Source organism: Somniosus microcephalus, chromosome 6 (assembly GCF_052327205.1).
Source record: "Somniosus microcephalus isolate GS21.2 chromosome 6, FLI_Smic_1.0, whole genome shotgun sequence".
NCBI lineage: Eukaryota > Metazoa > Chordata > Chondrichthyes > Squaliformes > Somniosidae > Somniosus > Somniosus microcephalus.
Window position 1 is genome coordinate 199,057,696 of NC_140992.1, and position 24,110 is coordinate 199,081,805.

Consider the following 24,110-nt stretch of genomic DNA (forward strand, 5'->3'; position numbering starts at 1 on the left):
ATATATCCGAGTTCACCACGGATATACAGCACGTGGCCAGCAAGGACAACCTGGTGGCCGACTGCCTCTCCCACGCGGCCGTCAATACGGTTCATTTAGGCATCGATTACGCCCTCATGGCAGCGGATCAAGCCTCGGACCCAGAAGTCCAAGCCTACAGAACCACCGTCACTGGCCTCCAATTGGCCGACATCAAGCTCCATGCGGCAGGTACCACGCTCTTGTGTGACATCTCCATACGGGATCCTCGCCCTGTCGTACCGGCCGGCTGGCGCCGCAAAGTGCTCGATGCCATACATGGGTTGTAACACCCAGGAATGAAGGCCTCCCAGAAGCTGATGTCAGCGAAATTCGTATGGCACAGCATGCACAAGGATGTCCGCGACTGGACCAACACCTGCGTGTGGACTTGGTGGGTCCACTCCCACCCTCCCATGGTTTTTCACACATCCTGACCATGGATGACCGCACCACCAGATGGCCAGAGGCGGTTCCCCTATCGTCCACTACTTCAGCGGATGTGGCCAGGGCGTTCATTTCCACCTGGGTCGCCTGTTTTGGAGTGCCCGCTGATATTTCTTCAGACAGGGGACCACAGTTTTCCTCCGAACTCTGGAATGCAATGGTCCAAGGACTCAGTGTCAAATTACACCGCACCACAGCCTACCACCCACAGGCGAATGGTCTCTGTGAACGTTTCCACCGGTCGCTGAAAGCCGCCCCGAGGGCCAGCCTCCAGGACGCTGGATGGGAAGACAAGCTACCGTGGGTCCTGTTGGGCCTTCGCACAGCCCCCAAAGAAGACCTTCACTCTTCATCCACGGAGCTGGTGTACAGACAACCGTTGCGAGTCCCAGGAGATTTCCTACCAGAATCGACGAAGCCTTGGTCCGCGCCTGACCAGCTTACTAGTCACCGGGAGGCGGCCAGCTGTTTCGCGCCGGTGCCCACTTCGCACCACGGGCTGCAGAGTTTGCACGTTCCAACGGGGCTTCACAAGGCAGAATACGTCTTTATCCGCCACGATGCTCACAGGAATCCACTCAAGGCCCCATATACTGGTCCCTTCCGCATGTTGGAGGCAGGGGACAAAACCTTCACCGTAGATGTCGGTGGTAAGCCGGACCACATTGCAGTCGATCGATTGAAGCCGGCACATCGGGACCTCGACCGCCCCGTCGAGACAGCACTCCCGCCGAGACGAGGTCGGCCACCCATCGCCGTTCCGGCAGACCAAGCGCAACCGCCCGCCAGACCGCCAGCCGCCTCCACCTCAGGAGTACAGGAGTCGTTCCGACAGGCTCATCAGACCCCCTCGCCGTTTGACTTTGTCTGTTAAAGCGAATTCTAGGGGGGCGCATGTGGCGGAGCCACTGAATGACTCTGGGCAACTGTACATAATTCCCTTTAACGATGTTCTAACACCAGCCTAAGCCTGTACCATTGTGTTAGACATTACTTTGTTTTGTATATAGTGTTTGTATGCACGGGGCGTGGCCCCTTTAAGAGCACGGGAAAACACGGGCAAACACGATGACATCATGTCGCAAACCACGTGACTGCCCAGGCAGTCCTCGTGGAAGCTCCATCTTGTTAAGACCTGTTTCGTGGTTCTCCTGTATCGATCTCATCAAACTGTTTGAACTCGTTTAGCTTTACATTAAAGACCTGTTTGATTTGATCTCCTGAGTCGACCTCAGTTATTAGTTAGGAATTCGTCAATTCCTACAATCTGGTCATTTATATCATTGCTGTGTGCAAATTGACTGCTGCGTTTCCCCATGTTACAACATTGGCTAACTTCAAAAGTACTTCATTGGCAGTGCAATGCTTTGGGAGGCCCTGGGGTTGTGAAAGTGCTGTAAAATGCCAGTGCGTTCTATTTTTAAATAACTATGATTAACAGATGCCAGGCATTGTCCAGCAATGTGAAATGAGGTCGCAGAAGAAATAGCTGAAAACTCAGAGATGAAAGCTGAGACACAGACACAGACGTGGATATTCCACAGTGTTTCACTCGATCTGCCATAACTTCAGCAGGAGACCAGCAGAACCCCAGAGAACCGGGGATGCTGCTGGTTTCACACAAAAGTTAAGACTGGAGATTAGGAGAATCCCGCATGGAATTCCAAGGCCACAGTCTCAGTCGCACAGAGGTTGCGCTTCTGGTGTATTCTTTGCTCTGGAAAGTGGATAATCATATGTGTCGCAAAGACAATACCTACGGGGTGGTGAGTAGCTTGTCTGAAAGTGGAAGAGTTTCCACTCTTGACACCACACCAGCATTTATGATTGATTTTTTTATTGCTACAAGTAAATCACATCGCAAATGTGATAATGTAAAGCAGACTAGGAAAAGTGAACGATCTATTTTTCATATGCTATTTGCAATCTCGACTCCATTATCTTATTCATTAAGTCAAAAACGTTCTGTTTGCCTTCCCAATTTTGTTTCGATCACTCCCCTGAGGCTGTGCTTTCTCAGTGGGCCAGTTGGGAGACAGTTCATGGGATGGACACCAGGGGCTAGAAATTCATTATAGCCCAGGAATGGGCGGTATCTTTAGAAAAGTTTCAGAATTAGCGCCAGGAGCTAATGCTTTAGACTGCACACAAAATTCATTCTCACTGCTCAAGCGCTAAATCAAGTCTTAAAGCCTAGTTCAGTGGCGTTACATTCAAAGGGTGGACCAATATCAGGTGCAGTCTAATCGCAACTCATCATTGTCACAGGCTTTTCCCAGTTCTTAAAGGGAAGGTTCATTGACACGGCAGCACCTCATTCTCAGCATTGCTGGCTGTGCAGCTGCCTCAGCAAGGAGAAGCACAACAAGGAGAAGGAGCCGGAGGACTGAAGCAGGTGTGCTCATGGCAGCTCCACCTCAGTCGGGTGGTCAGTGCTTTGTGCATTGAGTGCTGTTGGAGTTTTGCTAAGGGGGAGAAAAATCATTTAAGTGTATTTTGTGAATTTTAGTGTGTTAAGAAGTCAATTATTGAAGTAAGTTTAATTTTTTAAGGGTTTTTTAAACTCTTGGGCAGTTTAAACAGGAAGTAGAATCCGGGTATAAAAGGGGAGGGGCTAGTGCAGTGCACGGAGTGCTTTGTGCATTGAGTGCTGTTGGAGTTTTGCTAAGTGGGAGAGTTCGGATAAGTGGGAGGTGAGGGTGTGTTTTTTGCTCTGTTTTGTTCACCACTCCCAGGCTTAGACAACACTGCGGAGGCGGAGCAGCGAGACGAGTCAAGCAAACAGGCTCCACAGACAGTATTCAAGGAGGAGGTTGGTGATCAGCTGCTTGGTTGGTTTTCTTCCTTCTCTTCTCTTTTATACCTTTAAGTTGGTAAGTCCTATTGAATAGTGGTGTGATATTATCATATATATCCGGGCAGGGTCTTAATAACTAATAATAAGAAATTAAATTAATTATATAGAATGGAGCAGGTGATGTGTTACTGTTGCGAGATGTGGGAGCCGGTGAACCCCATTGAGGCTCACGGTGATTACATCTGCGACAAGTGTTTGCTGCTAGAGGAACTCAAGTTCCATGTTATGGAGCTTGAGACCGAGCTTCAGACACTGCGACACATCAGGGAGGGGGAGAAGTTCCTGGACTCTATGTTTCAGGAGATGGTCACACCTATGAAGTTAATTACTGCAGATGTAGTCCGTGGTCAGGGACAGGACGGTGTGACTATGAGTGAGGAAGGTACAGGGATCCAGGATGTAGTGTTGAAGGAGACGCAGCCCTTGTTCTTGTCCAGCAGGATCGAGGTTCTTACTCCCTGTGAGGGCGGGAGCGGGGACTGCAGGGAGGATGAGCAACCTGGCCACAGCACCGTGGTACAGGGGGCCATTCAAGTGGAGGGAGTAAAAAGAAATGTTGTAGTGGTAGGGGATACAAGAGCGGGAGTCCCGAAGACTGTGTTGCCTGCCTGGTGCCAGAGTTAAGGACATCTCTTCTGGGCTGGAAAGAAACTTGGAGTGGGAGGGGGAGGATCCAGTTGTCGTGGTCCATGTTGGTACAAACGACGTAGATAGGACAAGGAAGACGGTTCTGTTAAAGGAGTATGAGCAGCTAGGGGTCAAATTAAAAAACAGAACCTCAAGGGTAATAATCTCTGGGTTATTACCTGAGCCACGAGCGACTTTGGCTAGGATAAATAAAATTAAAGAGTTAAATGCGTGGCTCAAAGACTGGTGTGGGAGAAATGGGTTTTGCTTCTTGGGACACTGGCACCAGTACTGGGACAGGAGGGAGCTGTTCTGTTGGGACGGACTCCACTTGGCCAGTGCTGGGACTAGAGTCCTGGCGAATCATATAACTAGGGCTGTAGAGAGGGCTTTAAACTAATTAGTGGGGGGGAGGTTTCTAGAGAGCAAATAATAGAAATGACAACAGAGAAGGTCATAGACTTAGGTAGCAGTGGGGGAATTAAAAAACAGAATGTGTCAGGAAGGGACAGAAGGTATGGAGTAAAACGTAAAGTACTAAAAAGGGAAAAAACAGGAACTAAGTGTTACAAAACATATTTAAAAGTTCTTTATCTGAATGCACGTAGCATTCGTAACAAAATGAATGAGTTAACGGCACAAATAATGACATATGGGTATGACCTTGTGGCCATTACAGAAACATGGCTGCAGGGTGACCATGACTGGGAATTAAACATACCAGGTTATTTAACAATCAGGAAGGACAGGCAGGAAGGGAGAGGAGGTGGGGTGGCTATGTTAATAAAGGAAGGAATCACTATAATACAGAGAAATGATATTGGGTCAAAGGAGCAGGATAGTGAAACAGTTTGGGTGGAGATAAGGAATAATAAGGGGAAAAAAACACTAGTGGGTGTAGTCTATAGGCCTCCGAACAGTTGCAACTCTGTTGGACGGAGTATTAATCAGGAAATAGTTGAGGCTTGTAATAAGGGAACAGCTATAACTATGGGGGATTTTAATTATCATATTAACTGGACAAATCAAATTGGGCAGAGCAGCCTTGAGGAAGAGTTCATTGAGTGTATTAGGGATGGGTTTCTTGAGCAGTATGTAACTGAACCGACCAGGGGGCAAGCAACCTTAGATTTGGTCCTGTGTAATGAGACAGGATTAATTAAAAATGTCCTAGTAAAGGATCCCCTTGGAATGAGTGACCATAACATGGTTGAATTCCATATTCAATTAGAGGGTGAGAAGGTTGGATCTCAAACAAGCGTGCTGAGCTTGAATAAAGGAGACTACGAAGGTATGAGAGCGGAATTGATTAGAGTGGACTGGGAAAATAGATTAAAGGGTAAGACGGTACATGATCAGTGGTGTACATTTAAGGAGTTATTTTACAACTTCCAAAAAATATATATTCCACTGAGGAAAAAAGGGTGTAAAAGAAGATAGCCATCCGTGGCTAAGTAAAGTAATTAAGGATAGTATCCGACTAAAAACAAGGGCACATAAGGTAGCCAAATCTAATGGGAGGATGGAAGATTGGGAAGTCTTTAAAAGACAGCAAAAAATAACTAAAAGATTGATTAAGAAAGGGAAGATAGATTATGAAAGTAAATTAGCAAAAAATATAAAAACAGACAGTAAAAGTTTCTATAGTTATATAAAAAGAAAAAGGGTGGCTAAAGTAAATGTTGGTCCCTTAGAGGATGAGACCGGGAAATTAATGGTGGGAAACATGGAGATGGCAAAAACACTGAACAATTATTTTGTATCAGTCTTTACAGTAGAGGACACTAAGAATATCCCAACACTGGACAAACAGGGGGCTCTAGGGGGGGAGGAACTAAATACGATTAAAATCACTAAGGAAGTGGTACTTGGTAAAATAATGGGACTCAAGGTGGATAAATCCCCTGGACCTGATGGCTTGCATCCTAGGGTCTTGAGGGAAGTAGCGGTAGGGATTGTGGATGCATTGGTAATAATTTTCCAAAACTCACTGGACTCAGCAAAGGTCCCGGCAGATTGGAAAACTGCTAATGTAACACCCTTATTTAAAAAGGGTAGTAGGCAGAAGGCTGGAAACTATAGACCTGTTAGCCTAACATCTGTGGTTGGTAAAATGTTAGAGTCCATTATTAAGGAGACAGTAACGGGACATTTGGATAAACATAATTTAATAGGACAAACTCAGTATGGTTTCATGAAGGGGAAGTCATGTTTGACAAATTTGCTTGAGTTTTTTGAGGAAGTAACATACAGGGTGGATAAAGGGGAACCAGTGGACGTAGTGTATTTAGACTTCCAAAAGGCATTTGACAAGGTGCCACACAAAAGATTATTGCTCAAGATAAAAAATCACGGGATTGGGGGTAATATTCTGGCGTGGGTGGAGGATTGGCTCTCTAACAGAAAGCAGAGAGTTGGGATAAATGGTTCATTCTCAGATTGGCAACCAGTAACTAATGGTGTTCCGCAGGGGTCAGTGCTGGGTCCCCAACTCTTTACAATCTATATTAACGATTTGGAGGAGGGGACCGAGTGTAACATATCAAAGTTTGCAGATGATACAAAGATGGGACGGAAAGTAGTGAGTGAGGAGGACATAAAAAACCTGCAAAGGGACATAGACAGGCTAAGTAAGTGGGCAGAGATTTGGCAGATGGAATACAATACTGGAAAGTGTGAGGTTATGCACTTTGGCAGGAAAAATCATAGAGCAAGTTATTATCTTAATGGCAAGAAACTGGAAAGTACTGTAGTACAAAGGGATCTGGGGGTCCTGGTGCACGAAACTCAAAAAGTTAGTATGCAGGTGCAGCAAGTGATTAAGAAGGCCAATGGAATGTTGGCTTTTATTCCTAGGGGGATGGAATATAAAAACAGGGAGGTATTGCTGCAGTTGTACAAGGTATTGGTGAGACCGCACCTGGAATACTGCATACAGTTTTGGTGTCCATACTTAAGAAAAGACATACTTGCTCTCGAGTCAGTACAAAGAAGGCTCACTCGGTTAATCCCAGGGATGAGGGGGTGGTCATATGAGGAGAGGTTGAGTAGATTGGGACTCTACTCATTGGAGTTCAGAAGAATGAGAGGCGATCTTATTGAAACATATAAGATTGTGAAGGGGCTTGATCGGGTGGATGCGGTGAGGATGTTCCCAATGATGGGTGAAACTAGAACTAGGGGGCATAATCTTAAAATAAGGGGCTGCTCATTCAAAACTGAGATGAGGAGAAACTTCTTCACTCAGAGGGTGGTAGGTTTGTGGAATTTGCTGCCCCAGAAAGCTGTGGAAGCTACATCATTAAATAAATTTAAAACAGAAATAGATAGTTTCCTAGAAGTAAAGGGAATTAAGGGTTACGGGGAGCGGGCAGGAAATTGGACATGAGTCTAGGTTCGGAATGGTCATGGCCCTGTGGGCAGTGGAGTGGGCCCAGGGGCCGTGTAGCCTTGTTCTGCTCCTACTGTGTTCTAATTCTGTGTTAGATTTCAGGAGATGGTTTTATTCCTGTTCCTGGCTGGGGTGGAGATCGCCTTTACAGAAGGTAAGTACTGTAGAAAATATAGGGACAGAGTGATCTCCTGGAAGAATTTCGATCGCCTAGATGGGTCGGAGAGGAATTTCCCAGATTTTTTTCTCCCAAATTGGCCATTGGGTCTTTATCTGGTTTTTCGCCTCTCCCGGGAGATCACATGGGTTCGGGTGGATGCAGAGTGATAGAAGATTTGAGGTTAGTATCAGATCAGCCATGATCTTATTGAATGGTGGAGCAGGCTCGAGGGGCCGATTGGCCTACTCCTGCTCCTATTTCTTATGTTCTTATGTTCAGGGTGATTGAATGTTTCAACAAATGCTACATACCACTGTCTGTACCATAAGCTTTACACACTGCCCAAAGCACTAGACCCCCAGCACTTACCCACCAATAATCTCTACCTACCAACATTCTCACCCTCACCTCACGCCTTGCACACAATGGCAGCTATTCAACTATGGCAGGCACAAGTGTCATTAATTATTAGAATGATTGTGATATGTGTGATATGTTTAAGCATAAATATTTTTCGCATAACTTATGCCATCTGCAGTTCAGTGAAACTGTGAAAAACAGAAAGTCGTGGCCTTTTAAATACACAGCAATGGATTAAAAATATGCAACTGAAATAAAAGCAGCAATTGCTGTCAGTTCACAGCAGGTGCATGAGCATCTGAAAAGAGGAAATATTGGCTAACATTACGGGACCCTTCATGAGAACTAAAAAAGGGAGGGCCTGACCCAAAAAATGTTTATTTCAGATTTCCAACATTTACAGCTGCTTCTTTTTATCTCTACAGATGAGAATTGCAAGAAATATTGTGAACGGCAGGATTGTACAGGTCAGTGATCTAATTTTTAAATGTCATTAGGAATCTCTGCTCTCTTTTAGATCCTTTACCTTATTGACTGGATACAACAGAAAGATGAAAAGGTGTGACAATTGTTGAATGAAAAAATGAGAGAGATAGAGAGCAAGAGAGAGAGAAGCGGGAGAGCAATGCTTCATTTACAAAGCACCTTTCACCACCTTGGGCAGTCCCAAAGCGCATCAGTCAATGATTACTTTTGAAGTACATGGGGCAATTTTGCCAGCCCTGGGGAGGCGGGTATGGAGACGGGACTGCTGGGAAAATGGCAGAATCTGAGAGCGGTTACCCATCCCGCCCCTAACCCACCTCCATGCCATCTTCCCAGGAGGTGGGTACCCGACCCGCGCCGGGTCTCATCTCCTCGAGGCGGGAAGGGGATTAGTGCCAATTAACTGCCTGCGGAAGTCGGCGGAGGTGGTCAGTCACTGGGGGGGAGGCGTCAGGTGTGACCTCAGTCACTGGGGGGAGGGGTCAGGTGTGACCTCAGTCACTGGGGGGGAGGGGTCAGGCGTGACCCCAGTCACTGGGGGGGGGGGTCAGGTATGACCTCAGTCACTGTGGGGGGTCAGTGTGACCTCAGTCACTGGGGGGGAGGGGTCAGTGTGACCTCAGTCACTGGGGGGGAGGGGTCAGGTGTGACCTCAGTCACCGGGGGGGCAGGGGTCAATGTGACCTCAGTCACTGGGGGGGAGGGGTCAGGTGTGACCTCAGTCACTGGGGGGGGAGGGGTCAGGTGTGACCTCAGTCACTGGGGGACGGGTCAGTGTGACCTCAGTCACTGGGGGAGGGGTCAGTGTGACCTCAGTCACTGGGGGGGGTCAGGTGTGACCTCAGTCACTGGGGGGGCGGTCAGGTGTGACCTCAGTCACTGGGGGGGGGTTAGTGTGACCTCAGTCACTGGGGGGGTCAGGTGTGACCTCAGTCACTGGGGGGGCGGGTGTTAGGTGTGACCTCAGTCACTGGGGGGGGTCAGGTGTGACCTCAGTCACTTGGGGGGGTCAGGTGTGACCTCAGTCACTGGGGGCGGGTCAGGTATGACCTCAGTCACTGAGGGGTAGGGGTCAGGTGTGACCTCAGTCACTGGGGGGGAGGGGTCAGGTGTGACCTCAGTCACTGGGGGACGGGTCAGTGTGACCTCAGTCACTGGGGGAGGGGTCAGTGTGACCTCAGTCACTGGGGGGGAGGGGTCAGGTGTGACCTCAATTACTGGGGGGGGGGTCAGTGTGACCACAGTCACTGGAGGGGAGGTGTCAGGCGTGACCTCAGTCACTGGGGGGGGGTCAGGTGTGACCTCAGTCACTGGGGGGGGGCTCAGGTATGACCTCAGTAACTGGGGGGGAGGGGTCAGGTGTGACCTCAGTCACTGGGGGGGAGGGGTCAGGTGTGACCTCAGTCACTGGGGGGCGGGTCAGTGTGACCTCAGTCACCGGGGGAGGGGTCAGTGTGACCTCAGTCACTGGGGGGGTCAGGTGTGACCTCAGTCACTGGGGGAGGGGTCAGTGTGACCTCAGTCACTGGGGGGGCGGTCAGGTGTGACCTCAGTCACTGGGGGAGTGGTTAGTGTGACCTCAGTCACTGGGGGGGGTCAGGTGTGACCTCAGTCACTGGGGGGGCGGGTGTCAGGTGTGACCTCAGTCACTGGGGGGGGGGTCAGGTGTGACCTCAGTCACTTGGGGGGGGTCAGGTGTGACCTCAGTCACTGGGAGCGGGTCAGGTATGACCTCAATCACTGAGGGGGAGGGGTCAGGTGTGACCTCAGTCACTGGGGGGGAGGGGTCAGGTGTGACCTCAGTCACTGGGGGACGGGTCAGTGTGACCTCAGTCACTGGGGGAGGGGTCAGTGTGACCTCAGTCACTGGGGGGGGTCAGGTGTGACCTCAGTCACTGGGGGAGGGGTCAGTGTGGCCTCAGTCACTGGGGGGCGGGGTCAGGCGTGACCTCAGTCACTGGGGGGGGTGGTTAGTGTGACCTCAGTCACTGGGGGGGTCAGGTGTGGCCTCAGTCACTGGGGGGGCGGGGGTCAGGTGTGACCTCAGTCACTGGGGGGGGTGGTTAGTGTGACCTCAGTCACTGGGGGGGTCAGGTGTGGCCTCAGTCACTGGGGGGGCGGGGGTCAGGTGTGACCTCAGTCACTGGGGGGGGTCAGGTGTGACCTCAGTCACTGGGGGGGGGTCAGTGTGACCTCAGTCACTGGGAGGGGTCAGTGTGACCTCAGTCACTGGGGGAGTCAGGTGTGACCTCAGTCACTGGGGGAGGAGTCAGTGTGACCTCAGTCACGGGGGGGGGGCGGTCAGTGTGACCTCAGTCACTGGGGGGGTGTCAGTGTGACCTCAGTCACTCGGGGAGGGGTCAGTGTGACCTCAGTCACTGGGGGGGGGTCAGGTGTGACCTCAGTCACTGGGGGAGGGGTCAGTGTGACCTCAGTCACTGGGGGGGGGTCAGTGTGACCTCAGTCACTGGGGGAGGGGTCAGTGTGACCTCAGTCACTGGGGGGGGTGTCAGTGTGACCTCAGTCACTCGGGGAGGGGTCAGTGTGACCTCAGTCACTGGGGGGGGGGGGTCAGGTGTGACCTCAGTCACTGGAGGGGGTGTTCAGCTGTGACCTCAGTCACTGGGGGGGTGTCAGGTGTGGCCTCAGTCACTGGGGGGGGGGTCAGGTGTGACCTCAATCACTGTGGGGGGGTGGTCAGTGTGACCTCAGTCACTGGGGGGCGGTCAGTGTGACCTCAGTCACTTGGGGGGGGTCAGTGTGACCTCAGTCACTGGGGGGGTGTCAGTGTGACCTCAGTCACTCGGGGAGGGGTCAGTGTGACCTCGGTCACTGGGGGGGGGTCAGGTTTGACCTCAGTCACTGGGGGAGGGGTCAGTGTGACCTCGGTCACTGGGGGGGGGTCAGGTTTGACCTCAGTCACTGGGGGAGGGGTCAGTGTGACCTCAGTCACTGGGGGGGGGGTCAGTGTGACCTCAGTCACTGGGGGAGGGGTCAGTGTGACCTCAGTCACTGGGGGGTGTCAGTGTGACCTCAGTCACTCGGGGAGGGGTCAGTGTGACCTCAGTCACTGGGGCGGGGGGGTCAGGTGTGACCTCAGTCACTGGAGGGGGTGTTCAGCTGTGACCTCAGTCACTGGGGGGGTGTCAGGTGTGGCCTCAGTCACTGGGGGGGGTGGGGCAGGTGTGACCGCAGTCACTGTGGGGGGGGTGGTCAGTGTGACCTCAGTCACTGGGGGGCGGTCAGTGTGACCTCAGTCACTGGGGGGGGTCAGGTATGACCTCAGTCACTGGGGGCGCGGGGGTCAGGTGTGACCTCAGTCACTGGCGGGGGATCAGGTGTGACCTCAGTCACAGGGGGAGGGGTCAGGTGTGACCTCAGTCACTGGGGGGGGTCAGGTGTGACCTCAGTCACTAGGGGGGGTCAGTGTGACCTCAGTCACTGGGGGAGGGCTCAGTGAGACCTCAGTCACTGGGGGAGGGGTCAGGTGTGACCTCAGTCACTGGGGGAGGGGTTCAGGTGTGACCTGAGTCACTGGGGGAGGGGTCAGTGTGACCTCAGTCACTGGGGGGGGTCAGGTGTGACCTCAGTCACTGGGAGGGGGGGTCAGGTGTGACCTCAGTCACTGGGGGGGGGGTCAGGTGTGACCTCAGTCACTGGGGGGGGGCGTCAGTGTGACCTCAGTCACTGCGGGGCGGGGGTGAGGTGTGACCTCAGTCACTGGGGGGGGGGTCAGTGTGACCTCAGTCACTGGGGGGGCGGTCAGGTGTGACCTCAGTCACGGGGGGTGTGGTCAGGTGTGACCTCAGTCACTGGAGGGCGGTCAGTGTGACCTCGGTCACTGTGGCGGGGTCAGGTGTGACCTCAGTCACTGGGGGGTGGGTCAGGTGTGACCTCAGTCACTGGGGGAGGGGTCAGGTGTGACCTCAGTCACTGGGGGGGCGGTCAGTGAGACCTCAGTCACTGGGGGAGTGTCAGGTGTGACCTCAGTCACTGGGGGGAGGGCTCAGGTGTGACCTCAGTCACTGGTGGAGGTCCGATGTGACCTCAGTCACTGGGGGCGGGTCAGTTTGACCTCAGTCACTGGGGGGGGGTCAGGTGTGACCTCAGTCACTGGGGGGAGGGGTCAGGTGTGACCTCAGTCACTGGGGGGGTCAGGTGTGACCTCAGTCACTGGGGGGGGGGTCAGTGTGACCTCAGTCACTGCGGGGGGGGGTCAGTGTGACCTCAGTCACTGGGGGAGGGGTCAGTGAGACCTCAGTCACTGGGGGAGGGGTCAGGTGTGACCTCAGTCACTGGGGGAGCGGTTCAGGTGTGACCTGAGTCACTGGGGGAGGTCAGATGTGACCTCAGTCACTGGGGGGGGGTCAGTGTGACCTCAGTCACTTGGGGGGGGTCAGTGTGACCTCAGTCACTGGGGGGCGGTCAGTGTGACCTCAGTCACTGGGGGGTGGTCAGGTATGACCTCAGTCACTGGGGTCGCGGGGTTCAGGTGTGACCTCAGTCACTGGCGGGGGGTCAGGTATGACCTCAGTCACTAGGGGGGGGGCGTCAGGTGTGACCTCAGTCACTGGGGGGGGTGTCAGGTGTGATCTCAGTCACAGGGGGAGGGGTCAGGTGTGACCTCAGTCACTGGGGGGGGGCGTCAGGTGTGACCTCAGTCACTAGGGGGGGTCAGTGTGACCTCAGTCACTGGGGGGGGGCGGTCAGTGTGACCTCAGTCACTGGGGGAGGGGTCAGTGAGACCTCAGTCACTGGGGGAGGGGTCAGGTGTGACCTCAGTCACTGGGGGAGTCAGGTGTGACCTCAGTCACTGGGGGAGGAGTCAGTGTGACCTCAGTCACTGGGGGGGATGGTCAGTGTGACCTCAGTCACTGGGGGGGTGTCAGTGTGACCTCAGTCACTCGGGGAGGGGTCAGTGTGACCTCAGTCACTTGGGGGGGGTCAGGTTTGACCTCAGTCACTGGGGGAGGGGTCAGTGTGACCTCAGTCACTGGGGGGGGGGGTCTGGGGGAGGGGTCAGTGTGACCTCAGTCACTGGGGGGGTGTCAGTGTGACCTCAGTCACTCGGGGAGGGGTCAGTGTGACCTCAGTCACTGGGGCGGGGGGGTCAGGTGTGACCTCAGTCACTGGAGGGGGTGTTCAGCTGTGACCTCAGTCACTGGGGGGGTGTCAGGTGTGGCCTCAGTCACTGGCGGGGGGGTCAGGTGTGACCTCAGTCACTGCGGGGGGGGGTGGTCAGTGTGACCTCAGTCACTGGGGGGCGGTCAGTGTGACCTCAGTCACTGGGTGGGGTCAGGTGTGACCTCAGTCACTGGGGGGGGGTCAGGTTTGACCTCAGTCACAGGGGGAGGGGTCAGGTGTGACCTCAGTCACTGGGGGGGGTCAGGTGTGACCTCAGTCACTAGGGGGGGTCAGTGTGACCTCAGTCACTTGGGGGGGGCGGTCAGTGTGACCTCAGTCACTGGGGGAGGGGTCAGTGAGACTTCAGTCACTGGGGGAGGGGTCAGGTGTGACCTCAGTCACTGGGGGAGGGGTTCAGGTGTGACCTGAGTCACTGGGGGAGGGGTCAGTGTGACCTCAGTCACTGGGAGGGGTCAGGTGTGACCTCAGTCACTGGGTGGGGGGGTCAGGTGTGACCTCAGTCACTGGGGGGGGGTCAGTGTGAACTCAGTCACTTGGGGGGGGGGTCAGGTGTGACCTCAGTCACTGGGGGGGGCGTCAGTGTGACCTCAGTCACTGCGGGGGGGGGTGAGGTGTGACCTCAGTCACTGGGGGGGCGGTCAGTGTGACCTCAGTCACTGGGGGGGCGGTCAGGTGTGACCTCAGTCACGGGGGGGGGTGGTCAGGTGTGACCTCAGTCACTGGAGGGCGGTCAGTGTGACCTCGGTCACTGTGGCGGGGTCAGGTGTGACCTCAGTCACTGGGGGGGGGGTCAGGTGTGACCTCAGTCACTGGGGGAGGGGTCAGGTGTGACCTCAGTCACTGGGGGCGGGTCAGTTTGACCTCAGTCACTGGGAGGGGGGTCAGGTGTGACCTCAGTCACTGGGGGGGAGGGGTCAGCTGTGACCTCAGTCTCGGGGGCGGTCAGGTGTGACCGCAGTCACTGGGGTGGGGGGTGGGTCAGGTGTGACCTCATTCACTGGGGGAGGGGTCAGTGTGACCTCAGTCATGGGGGCGGGGTCAGGTGTCTGAATGCACTTCAATAGTATGATGTCATAGCCACAGAAATTATATGCACATTTTTTTTGCATTTTGTGGTGTATATGTGCAACTGTTAAAATATAGGCTGCAAAAAAAATGTTGCCTCGTTACGCTGCACAACCTACATTTTCCGTCCTGGCTACTTTGCCATGCTCCCACCCTGTGTGACCCTGGATTCAGTTTAGCAAAAACGGTTACCCTAGGCAAAGGAAGCAAAGGCCAAGGAGGCTTTGCAGCATTTGGGTCTTCTGGAACAGGATGTTTAACCTCAACATGGCTGAGACTCAATGTATGAGGAGGCTGTGCTTCAACAGGGCCACAGTCACTGACCAATGTCACCTCTTGCATCAGAAGTTGGCGCCTAACACTACAGCACACACAGCACAGCTATGGCTGTGAAGGTAATGGTGGCTCTCAACTTCTAGCCACCAGCTCATTCCAGGCTGCAACAGGTGAACCCAGCAACATCAGTCAGTTTACTGTCCAGAAGGCCATCATGCAGGCTCCCTCTGGCCCTTATGAATAATTTCCTTATTAATGCATAGAGCTATGGGTTGCCCTTCTATTATCTTTTCATCAAGCTTCACTTGACTCTATAAATACTAAAAGAAAGTACTCATTAAGCAACTCATCCAGTTACTTTTCTACAAAAATAATGTTTCCTAAGCTTCCTATTGTTTGTTGATACCAGTAACTTTAATCTGTGCCCCATAGCCTTCAAATGCTGTACCCTGTAGAAGTTTTGTGGGATCTAAATTCTGCATATATGTGAAAATCATAAAAAAACTCTATTAAGTGCCCCTCATTCTCCTCTTCTCTATAAAGTCTGAACCCTTCCACTCAGTATTCCGCCACTCACACAGCACTGACACGGATCTTATCAAAGTCACAAATGACATCCTATATGACTGTGACTGTGGTACACTAACCCTCCTCATGCTTTTCCACCTGGCCTGCAGCCTTATACATGGTTGACCACCGCATCCTCCTCCAACACCTCTCCTCCATTGCCCATCTGGGTGGGACTGCCCTCGCCTGGCTCCATTCCTATCTATCCAGTCATAGCCAGAGAATCTCCTGCAATGGCTTCTCTTACCTCTCCCACACCATTACCTCTGGCATCTCTCAAGGATCTATCATTGGCCCCTGCTATTTATCATCGACATACTGCCCGTCGGTGACATCATCCAGAAGCATAAAGTCAGATTCCACACGTACGCTGACGATATCCAGCTGTACCTCACCACCATCTCTCTTGACCCCTCCAATGCCTGTCATTGGTCACACTTTTGGATGAGCAGAAATTTCCTCCAATTAAAAATTGGGAAGACCGAAACCATTAGCCGGAATTTTTCGGGGGTTCAGCGGACAGGATCAATGGCAGGTCAGGTGGGAAATTTGATTTTTTTTTGACAGTGGGTCGCGAACTCTCTGTCATCCTGTCGCAATGTGCCTTTCCCAATGGTGCGTCTGTGATTTCGGATTGGACATGACCCGCAGAGGTGGGCGACCCAATTAAAGCAATTATTGGCTTGTTGACAGACCCTTAATAATGGTTTTAACCTAACCTTTTAACTTGAACTGTTTGCCCACAGGGTCCACACTGCTCGTGGACCACATCTGTTAACCTGAGGCAGGAGTTGAATGGCCATTGAATCAACTGATTAGTTGACAGCTCGAAATGTATTATAAAAGCTCCCACCTCACAGCTGTTCACTTTCCAAGCGCAGAAGCTGTTGCTTACTCCATTTGGAACACAGATTGAGCTTTATGCTACAAGTATTTGGAGCAAACTCTACATCCATTGTCACCTCATTGGAACAACCTCTCTCACCATTTACAGAATGATTCAGTCATCTCAACTTCACCTGCCATCTATTCCGCCAGCGTGGGTACCATTTATACTTTTTCATCTTGGTCTTCAGAATCTGACCATGATCAGCCCCAACACCAGCAGCACCAGGCACACCAGCAGCACTAACAACAATACCAAGCTTCTCTGCAATCACCTGATGCTGCACAGGACAGAGGGCATCAGCACCCGAGCACATTGTTGCCCGGGAGGCCAGGGATGGCCTCAGCATGGCTAGAATTATTTCATTTGATGCTGTATACCCTGGCTGCCACATGATGTGCCAGGTTGGCACCACCCCACACCAACACCATTAATCATCCCTACGATGTCCAAGCCATTCCTTTCACACTAACCACCATTGCGGGGAGTACCGTTATGTCTCACCATTTACTGCAACTCACTAAGCCACTTCCAAAAGTGCACACCAATCTGTACAAGAACGCAAAGTGTTGTAAATAAAGGTTTCACTGTTTGACAGCACATTGACAGAAACTTTACATGAACATTGGATAAAACACCCAAGTAGCTACCCTTGTGTTTTGTTAGTTGGTATGATTGCACTAGGATGAGGGTGAGTGTGAGTGGTGCCGAGCGAGATGGGGGTGTGATAATATAGATAGAGAGAGAGGGATGGGTCGAGGTGCAAGGTAAGTTGGTATGAGTAAGGATGTCCAGGGTTAGGGTAGGGAAGGCAGAGTAATGGGTATGTGATGAGAGGCACAGCAGGATGAAGGTGAGTGCGGCTTTGTACTCACGTTTCCTGATCTAATGAGATCATTCAAAGGTTTGCAGAATGCACCTAGGTCCTCCTGATGACATCCCTACTTGTGACCTCCTCTTCAATGTGCAACCAGGCTGTCTTGGTCTCCTGGGGAGGTCTCTTCCACCCATCGGAAGGTAATTGGACCTCCCTGCATGGGAGAACCTGGGTGCAACCCTGCACTTCTGTGCAGTGATTGTCAGTGATTGCAGCACTTCAAAGCTGTAGAACACTGACAGCACAAACGTCAAAAGTAAGGTGGCCATGGTCCCTTTAAGGAAACTGGCTCAAGGCGCGTCATGAATGACGTCACCAGACTCGCTCCACCTAATTGGACTGGGAAACGCGCTGAGTGGGCTTAACAAGCCCCATTGAGGTAAATTCACTTTAGGCAGCGGGATGCAGCCAGCAACAGGTCTGCGACCTGCCACCAACAACGGCCGCACCGGACCTGCCGAGGTCAGCAAAATCTCGGCCATTGTCTTTGGTCCCCACCCCAAACTCCGTTCTCTAGCAACCAAGCCCAACCCCTCCTTAGCCACTGTCTGAGGCTGAACCAGACTGTTCGCAACCTCTGTACCCTATTTGACCCTGAGCTGATCACTAAGACTGCCTAATTCCACCTCCGTAAAATCACCCATCTTATCCCCCTTCCTCAGCCTATCTGTTGCTCAAACCCTCATCCACAGCTATGTTACCTCCAGACTCAACTAATCCAATGCACTCCTAGCCGGCTTTCCACCTGGTACCCTCCATAAACTTTAACTGATTCAAAACTCTGCTGCCCGTATCTTAACTCGCAATAAGTCCATCACCCTGTGCTTGCTGACCTACATTGGCACCAAACCTGGCAACGCCTTATTTTTAAAATTATGATCTTTGTGTTCAAATCTCTCCATGACCCTCCCTATCTCTGTAACCTCCTCCAGCACTACAACTCTGAGATCTCTGCACCCCTCCAACTTTGGCTCTTGCGCATCTCTGATTTCATTTGCTCCACCATTGGCAGCTGTGCCTTCAGGTGCCTAGGCCCTAAGCTCTGGAATTCCCCCCCTCAACCGCTCCAGCTCTGAACCTCTCTCACCTCCTTTAAGACGCTCTTTAAAACCTACCTCTGTGACCAAGCTTTTGGTCACCTATCTTAATATCTCTTTATGTGGCTTGGTGTCAATTTTTTTCTGCTTACGTTCCTGTGAAGCATCTTGGGACATTTTACTATGTTAAAAATGCTATATAAATGAAAGTTGTTGTTGTTGTTGTCTGAGGATAGGCAATATTTGCTTTAAGCTCTCCTTTGGATCCCCTCCAATAATGTGACATCATTTCTGTAATAGCGATTACAAAACTGAACACAGTTTTCCAAATGTAGCTTCACCAAGACCAGCTACAACTATAACATAATCTGCCTAGACTTAAGTCACACCCTTAGCTATACATCCATCACTTTCTTCAGCGCCTGTCAACACCTGCGATCTGACCATTATTTGCAACCTATCCACCCAGCAAGAGTTTCCTCTTTGCCCTTTGTTCAAAGAGGTGAATTTTATGGTGGGTCTTAAAGAAGGAGAAAGAGGTGGAGCATAGAAGAGGTATACAGAGGGAATTCCAGAGCTTAAGACGTAGACGGCTGAACCCACGTCCGCCAATGGCAGGTAAAGAGAGTGAAAGATGCACAAGAGGTCAGAGTCAGAGGAACACAGAATTCTAGGAGTATTGTAGAGCTGGAGAACGTTACAGAAAAAAGATGGGGTGATGCTATGAAAGGTTTTGAACATGAGGATGAGATTATTAAACAAAATCACGTACTTATTAGTCACATCCTTAGATATACACTTTTAGCTTTCTTAACCACCTGTGAACAGCTGTGATCTGACAATTTTCACAACCAATCCACAAGACCCTTCCCTGCATTGTTACCTCAACCATGCTGCCATTTAATATGTAATCGACTTTCTTGTTTCATTGAACTGATCTCAAAGCTTTATACTGATCTGTGTTGAACACTATCTGACACCTCTCTGCCATTGACCCACCCTGTCCAGATCGCTTTGGATTTTTACACATTGGTTACCATCTTTGGCCACTGCCCCCACCTTGGCGTCATCTGAAACTTTGGAAATATGCTTACTTTTGAGTCATTTATAGAAATTTAAAATAAAACCAGCCCCAACAGTGACACGTGTGCGATACCACTAGTTTCCACTCCAACATCTCCCGAACATATATGAATGTTTCTTTTCCTCTCTACAGATAAATCAGAATGCAAATGTAACAACGGAAAGCAGAATAGCCAAAGTGATTGTTTATTTTCTCATATGCCATTTGCAATCTCTGCATGCCACCCCGATATTGTTTGGATCACTCCTCTGAGGCTCTCCTCTCTCTCTGGGCCAGTTGGGAGACACTTCATGGGATGGACACCAGATGTCTTAAACCAATTGCACATTGAGCCATGACACGCAGAGGCTGGGAAATATGGAATTAATGTGAAGCTGCTTCTGTTTGTCTGCATACTTGTATCATAATGCAAGTTGGTAGTAATGCTGCCAGAAGCAAGACATGTTCAGCTGAACGTTGATAATTTGCTCATAACCTTCGCCTTCTGCTGTTTAGAAAAACTGTGAGAAACAGAAAGTCATGATCTTTTAAATATGCAGCAATGGATTGAAAATATGCAACTGAAATAAAGGCAGCAAATGCTGTCAGTTCACAGCAGGTGCATGAGCATCTGAAAGGAGGAAATATTGCTTAACATTACGGTGTAGGAACATGGGTTCCTAACTAAAAGACTGAGTTCTACTCAGGCGATCAAACAAAATGAACTTTAATGAAACAAACAGGCTTTAACAAGAAACTGCAGGATAACACCGAATGTAGGTCTGCTCTCTCTGGAGGCTCCACGAGGACTGCCCCTGCAGTCCTGTGGCTGACGTCATGACGTCATCACGTTTTCCCGCCAGTGGGGGATCACGTGATGAACGGCGTGACATCATCACATTTTAGCCGCGCTGTTAAAGCAACCACACTCTGTACAGTTAAACAGCATAAATAAAGATACAGACTCAGACTGTAGCTAACATGTTGTTAAAGGAATTATGTACAAATGATCTGAGTCCTTTGGTGGCTCCGCCACAACGGGACCCTTCATGAGAACTAAAAAAGGGAGGGCCTGACCCAAAAAAAGTTTACTTCAGATTTCCAACATTTACAGCTGTTTCTTTTTATCTCTACAGATGAACAATGCAAGAAATATTGTATACATCAGAAATGCAACGGTCAGTGATCTCATTTTTCAATGTCATTAGGAATCTCTGCTTACTTTTAGTTCCTTTACCTTATTGGCCTGATACAACAGAAAGATGAAAAGTTGTGACAATTGTTGAGGAAAAAAAGGGAGAGACAGAGAGCGAGAGAGAGAGAGCAATGCTTCATTTACAAAGTAGCGTTCACCACCTCAGGATGTCCCAAAGTGCATCACAGTCAATGAAGTACTTTTGAAGTATAGTCACTGTTGTAGTATAGGGAAACATGGCAGCCAGTGTTTAACAGGAATGACCCATGATTATCAATTACTTCAAATGATTAGAACATCGGTTTAATGATGTTGGATGAGGGAATAAATGTTAGCCAGGACAACTCCATTGCTCATCCGCAAGTAAATTCACCAGATCTCACATGTCCACCTGCGAGTGTGGACAGGATCTTTTCATATGAAAGATAGCACCTGCATCATTCCCTCAGTATGGCACTGAATTTCAGCCGGGTCTGCTTGCTGAGGTCTTTGGAGTGAGGCTTGAATCCACAAACTTCTGATTCAGAGGTAAGATTGCTCTGACTGAATAAAGGCTGACTTCTTGAATCAAATGATTCAGGCTTGAGATAGGAAGGAGCAGAACCTGACAGAGGCCAGTAATATTTCTGGATTTTAGAGGATACCACTAGACTCGTCAGTGAGCTAAGACGTCAGTGATAGTACCGGGCTAGTGTTAATCTATGCGAATTATCACAGTTTGGAACTGGAGTTTGGTGCAACAAGGACAGGGTTGCCAGGCAATGGATTCAATGTTGAGGGAAATCAAGGAAATGGGGATACAGGATAGACTAAGTTTGAGAAAAATAACAAGAAAGGTAAGAAAGCCTGCAAAGCCATTCAATAAATCACTATAAAAAAGCAAAATACTGGGGATGCTGGAAATCTGAAATATAAACAGAAAATGCTGGAAATACTCAGCAGCTCAGGCAGCATCTTTGGAGAAAGAAACAGAGTTAACGTTTCAGGTCGATGACTTTTCATCAAAATTGGTTATTTAAATAAATCTTCTCTTCTTCTTCGGCAGTCCCTCGGAACCGAGGATGACTTGCTTCCACATTAAAAATGAGCTCGCAGGTGGCTGATTAGTCCAATGCGGGACCTACAGTCTCTGTCACAGGTGGGGCAGACGGTGGTTGAAGGGGCGGGTGGGTGGGGTGCTTGGGTTGACGTGCACTCCTTGCGCTGCTTTCCCTTGGCTTCCGCTTGCTCCCGGCGAAGAGACTCGAGGTGTTCGGCACCTTCCCGGATGCTTCTCCTCCACTTTGTGCGGTCTTGGGCCAGGGATTCCCAGGTGTCGGTGGGGATGTTGCACTTTTTCAAGGAGGCTTTGAGGGTGTCCTTGAAGCGTTTCCTCTGCCTGTAATGTTATCTTAATAACGTAATTACAAGTCTCCCAAGCAGTTGTAGTGGAGTGCCATTTATTCAGTCCTGACTCTGTGTCTCCTAGTACAGTACCTCAAGCATGGCCAAGATGGCGTCGGATCCCGCCCCCGGATATGACATCAGCCGTCAACCAGCTGTCAATCAAACCCCGCTGTCTTTATGATAGCTACTGTTATCCGTACATCTTCCCCCTTCAATGAAGACATAACACAGTAACAACATAACATAACATAACACATAGAACCCTTGTTAACATCATATAGAAACAGTCAGTGTAACTACACCATTGAACTAATTGCAGGTAGGTATAAACCTTACCCACACCCAGGAGTCCATTAACTGTTTACAGTCTTATCAATCCCTGTCTACAGGTCAAGTTTAACTACAGGCTTTCTGGTGCACTGTGACCTGCGTGGCTGAACGGGTGTTTGCTGAACCACCCCAGTTGTATCCCTTAAGTTCATGTCTGTACCACACAGGTCCCTTGTCACATTATCACTACTGTGTCCTTCGTCACTTTGTGGCATTTCCCTCATCTCGTCTCTTTGTGGCATTTCCCTCCTCTCTGTCCTCCTGAGGCTGAATGGTCTCTGTGGTTTTCAGTAGGTGCCTCCTGTTTCTGCGAAACACATTGCCGTTCTCTGTCATGGCACTGTATGACCTGGGGGCGACCTGTTGTAGAACAGTGGCTCTTTTAGGCCATGACTCAGGCCCTTCAATGCGAACTATATCCTTCTCCTGTAGAGACACTAGTGTAGTGGCTGTGCGGTCATGAAGTGTTTTTTGTTTCTGTTGTAGTTTCCGAGCCTTGTCTGCCCACACCTCATCTCTGTGGTCCGGTGTGACATAACTGGGAAGTCGTGTACAGATTTTCCGACCCAGTAAGAGCTCAGCTGGAGACTTGCCACTTGCTAGTGGGCCCGCCCTGTACGACATCAGGGCCAGATATGGGTCAGTGTTGCTGTGTGCTGCTTTCTTTAATAGTCTTTTCACAATCTGTACCCCCTTCTCCGCTTTTCCATTAGCCTGAGGATAGAGCAGACTGGAGGTTACATGATTAAACTCATACTCTGAAGCAAATGACTGAAACTCATGACTTGCATAGGGAGGGCCATTATCAGAGACCAGGGTTAGAGGGATGTCCTGCCTGGCAAAGATTGACTTCAGGTGAGTTATCACAGCTCTTGATGTGGTACTGGACAAGAGAGCCATCTCCGGATAATTGGAATAATAATCAATAACTAACAAATAGTCTTTTCCTTCATAGTGAAATATATCAGTTCCGACCTTTTCCCAAGGTTGTGATGGGAGCTCTGTGGTAATGAGGGGCTCTTTTGTTTGCTTGTAGTGATACTCCTGACATGTAGCACACTCGCTGATCAACTGGTCAATATCAGAGTTCATGTTTGGCCAGTAGAGTGCCTCACGTGCTCTCCTTTTTGACTTTTCTGCACCCAGGTGCCCTTCATGTATCCTGTTGAGCATTTCTCGTCGCATAGAGGTGGGCACTACTATCCTGTCACACATAAGCAGTAGTCCATTGACCACAGAGAGCTCAGACTGAATGTGATAATATTGTTTACATGACCCTTTCTTCCAGCCCTCTTGAAGATTTCTCATTACTTTACTCAGGACTGGGTCCTTTGATGTCTCTGTGACTATCACTGATAGTTGTTCCTGTGTGGCGGGCAATGCTGCGTAGACCATATCCACATGAAGAGCCACATCCTCTTCTGATTCACTGTTTTGTGTGGCATAAGGCGCAGCCCTGGATAGTGTGTCTGCAATTAACATTTGTGTCCCTGGCACATATGTTAGCTCAAAATCGTAATGTTGAAGTTTCATCATTAGGCGTTGTATCCGTGGTGACATGTCACACAGATTCTTCTTTGCGATCCCTAGCAGTGGCTTATGGTCCGTTTCTAGGATAACCTTGGGAAGACCATAGATGTAGGTATGAAATTTTTCACACCCAAATGTCAAGCCAAGGCACTCCTTCTCGATTTGCGTGTATCGGCACTCTGTAGCCGTCATGGAGCGTGACGCATACGCCACTGGTCGCCATTCTCCTTCATCTTCCTGTAGAAGGACAGCCCCTAATCCATTCTTAGATGCATCTGTGGACACTTTCGTCCTCTTTTTAGGGCAGAAGAACTTCAGTAGGGGTTCACTTGCTAGAATGTGTAGCAGCCCCTTCCATTCTCTCTCATGTTCATGTCCCCATTGGAACTCTGTCTCTTGGTGCAGCA

The 24,110-nt window shown here is 50.3% G+C and overlaps 1 protein-coding gene across 1 annotated transcript in view; it reads left to right on the plus strand.

Moving 5' to 3' along the window:
• Window positions 1-1,914: 1,914 nt before the first annotated feature.
• Window positions 1,915-24,110, plus strand: part of LOC147116328 (adhesion G protein-coupled receptor G2-like) — a 162,579-nt gene continuing 140,383 nt past the window's right edge. Inside the window, exons 1-3 of the mRNA XM_085991184.1 lie at window positions 1,915-2,231; window positions 8,286-8,327; window positions 20,399-20,440. The gene's annotated coding sequence lies outside the window, so the exon portion shown is untranslated. The remainder of the gene's footprint in view (window positions 2,232-8,285; window positions 8,328-20,398; window positions 20,441-24,110) is intronic.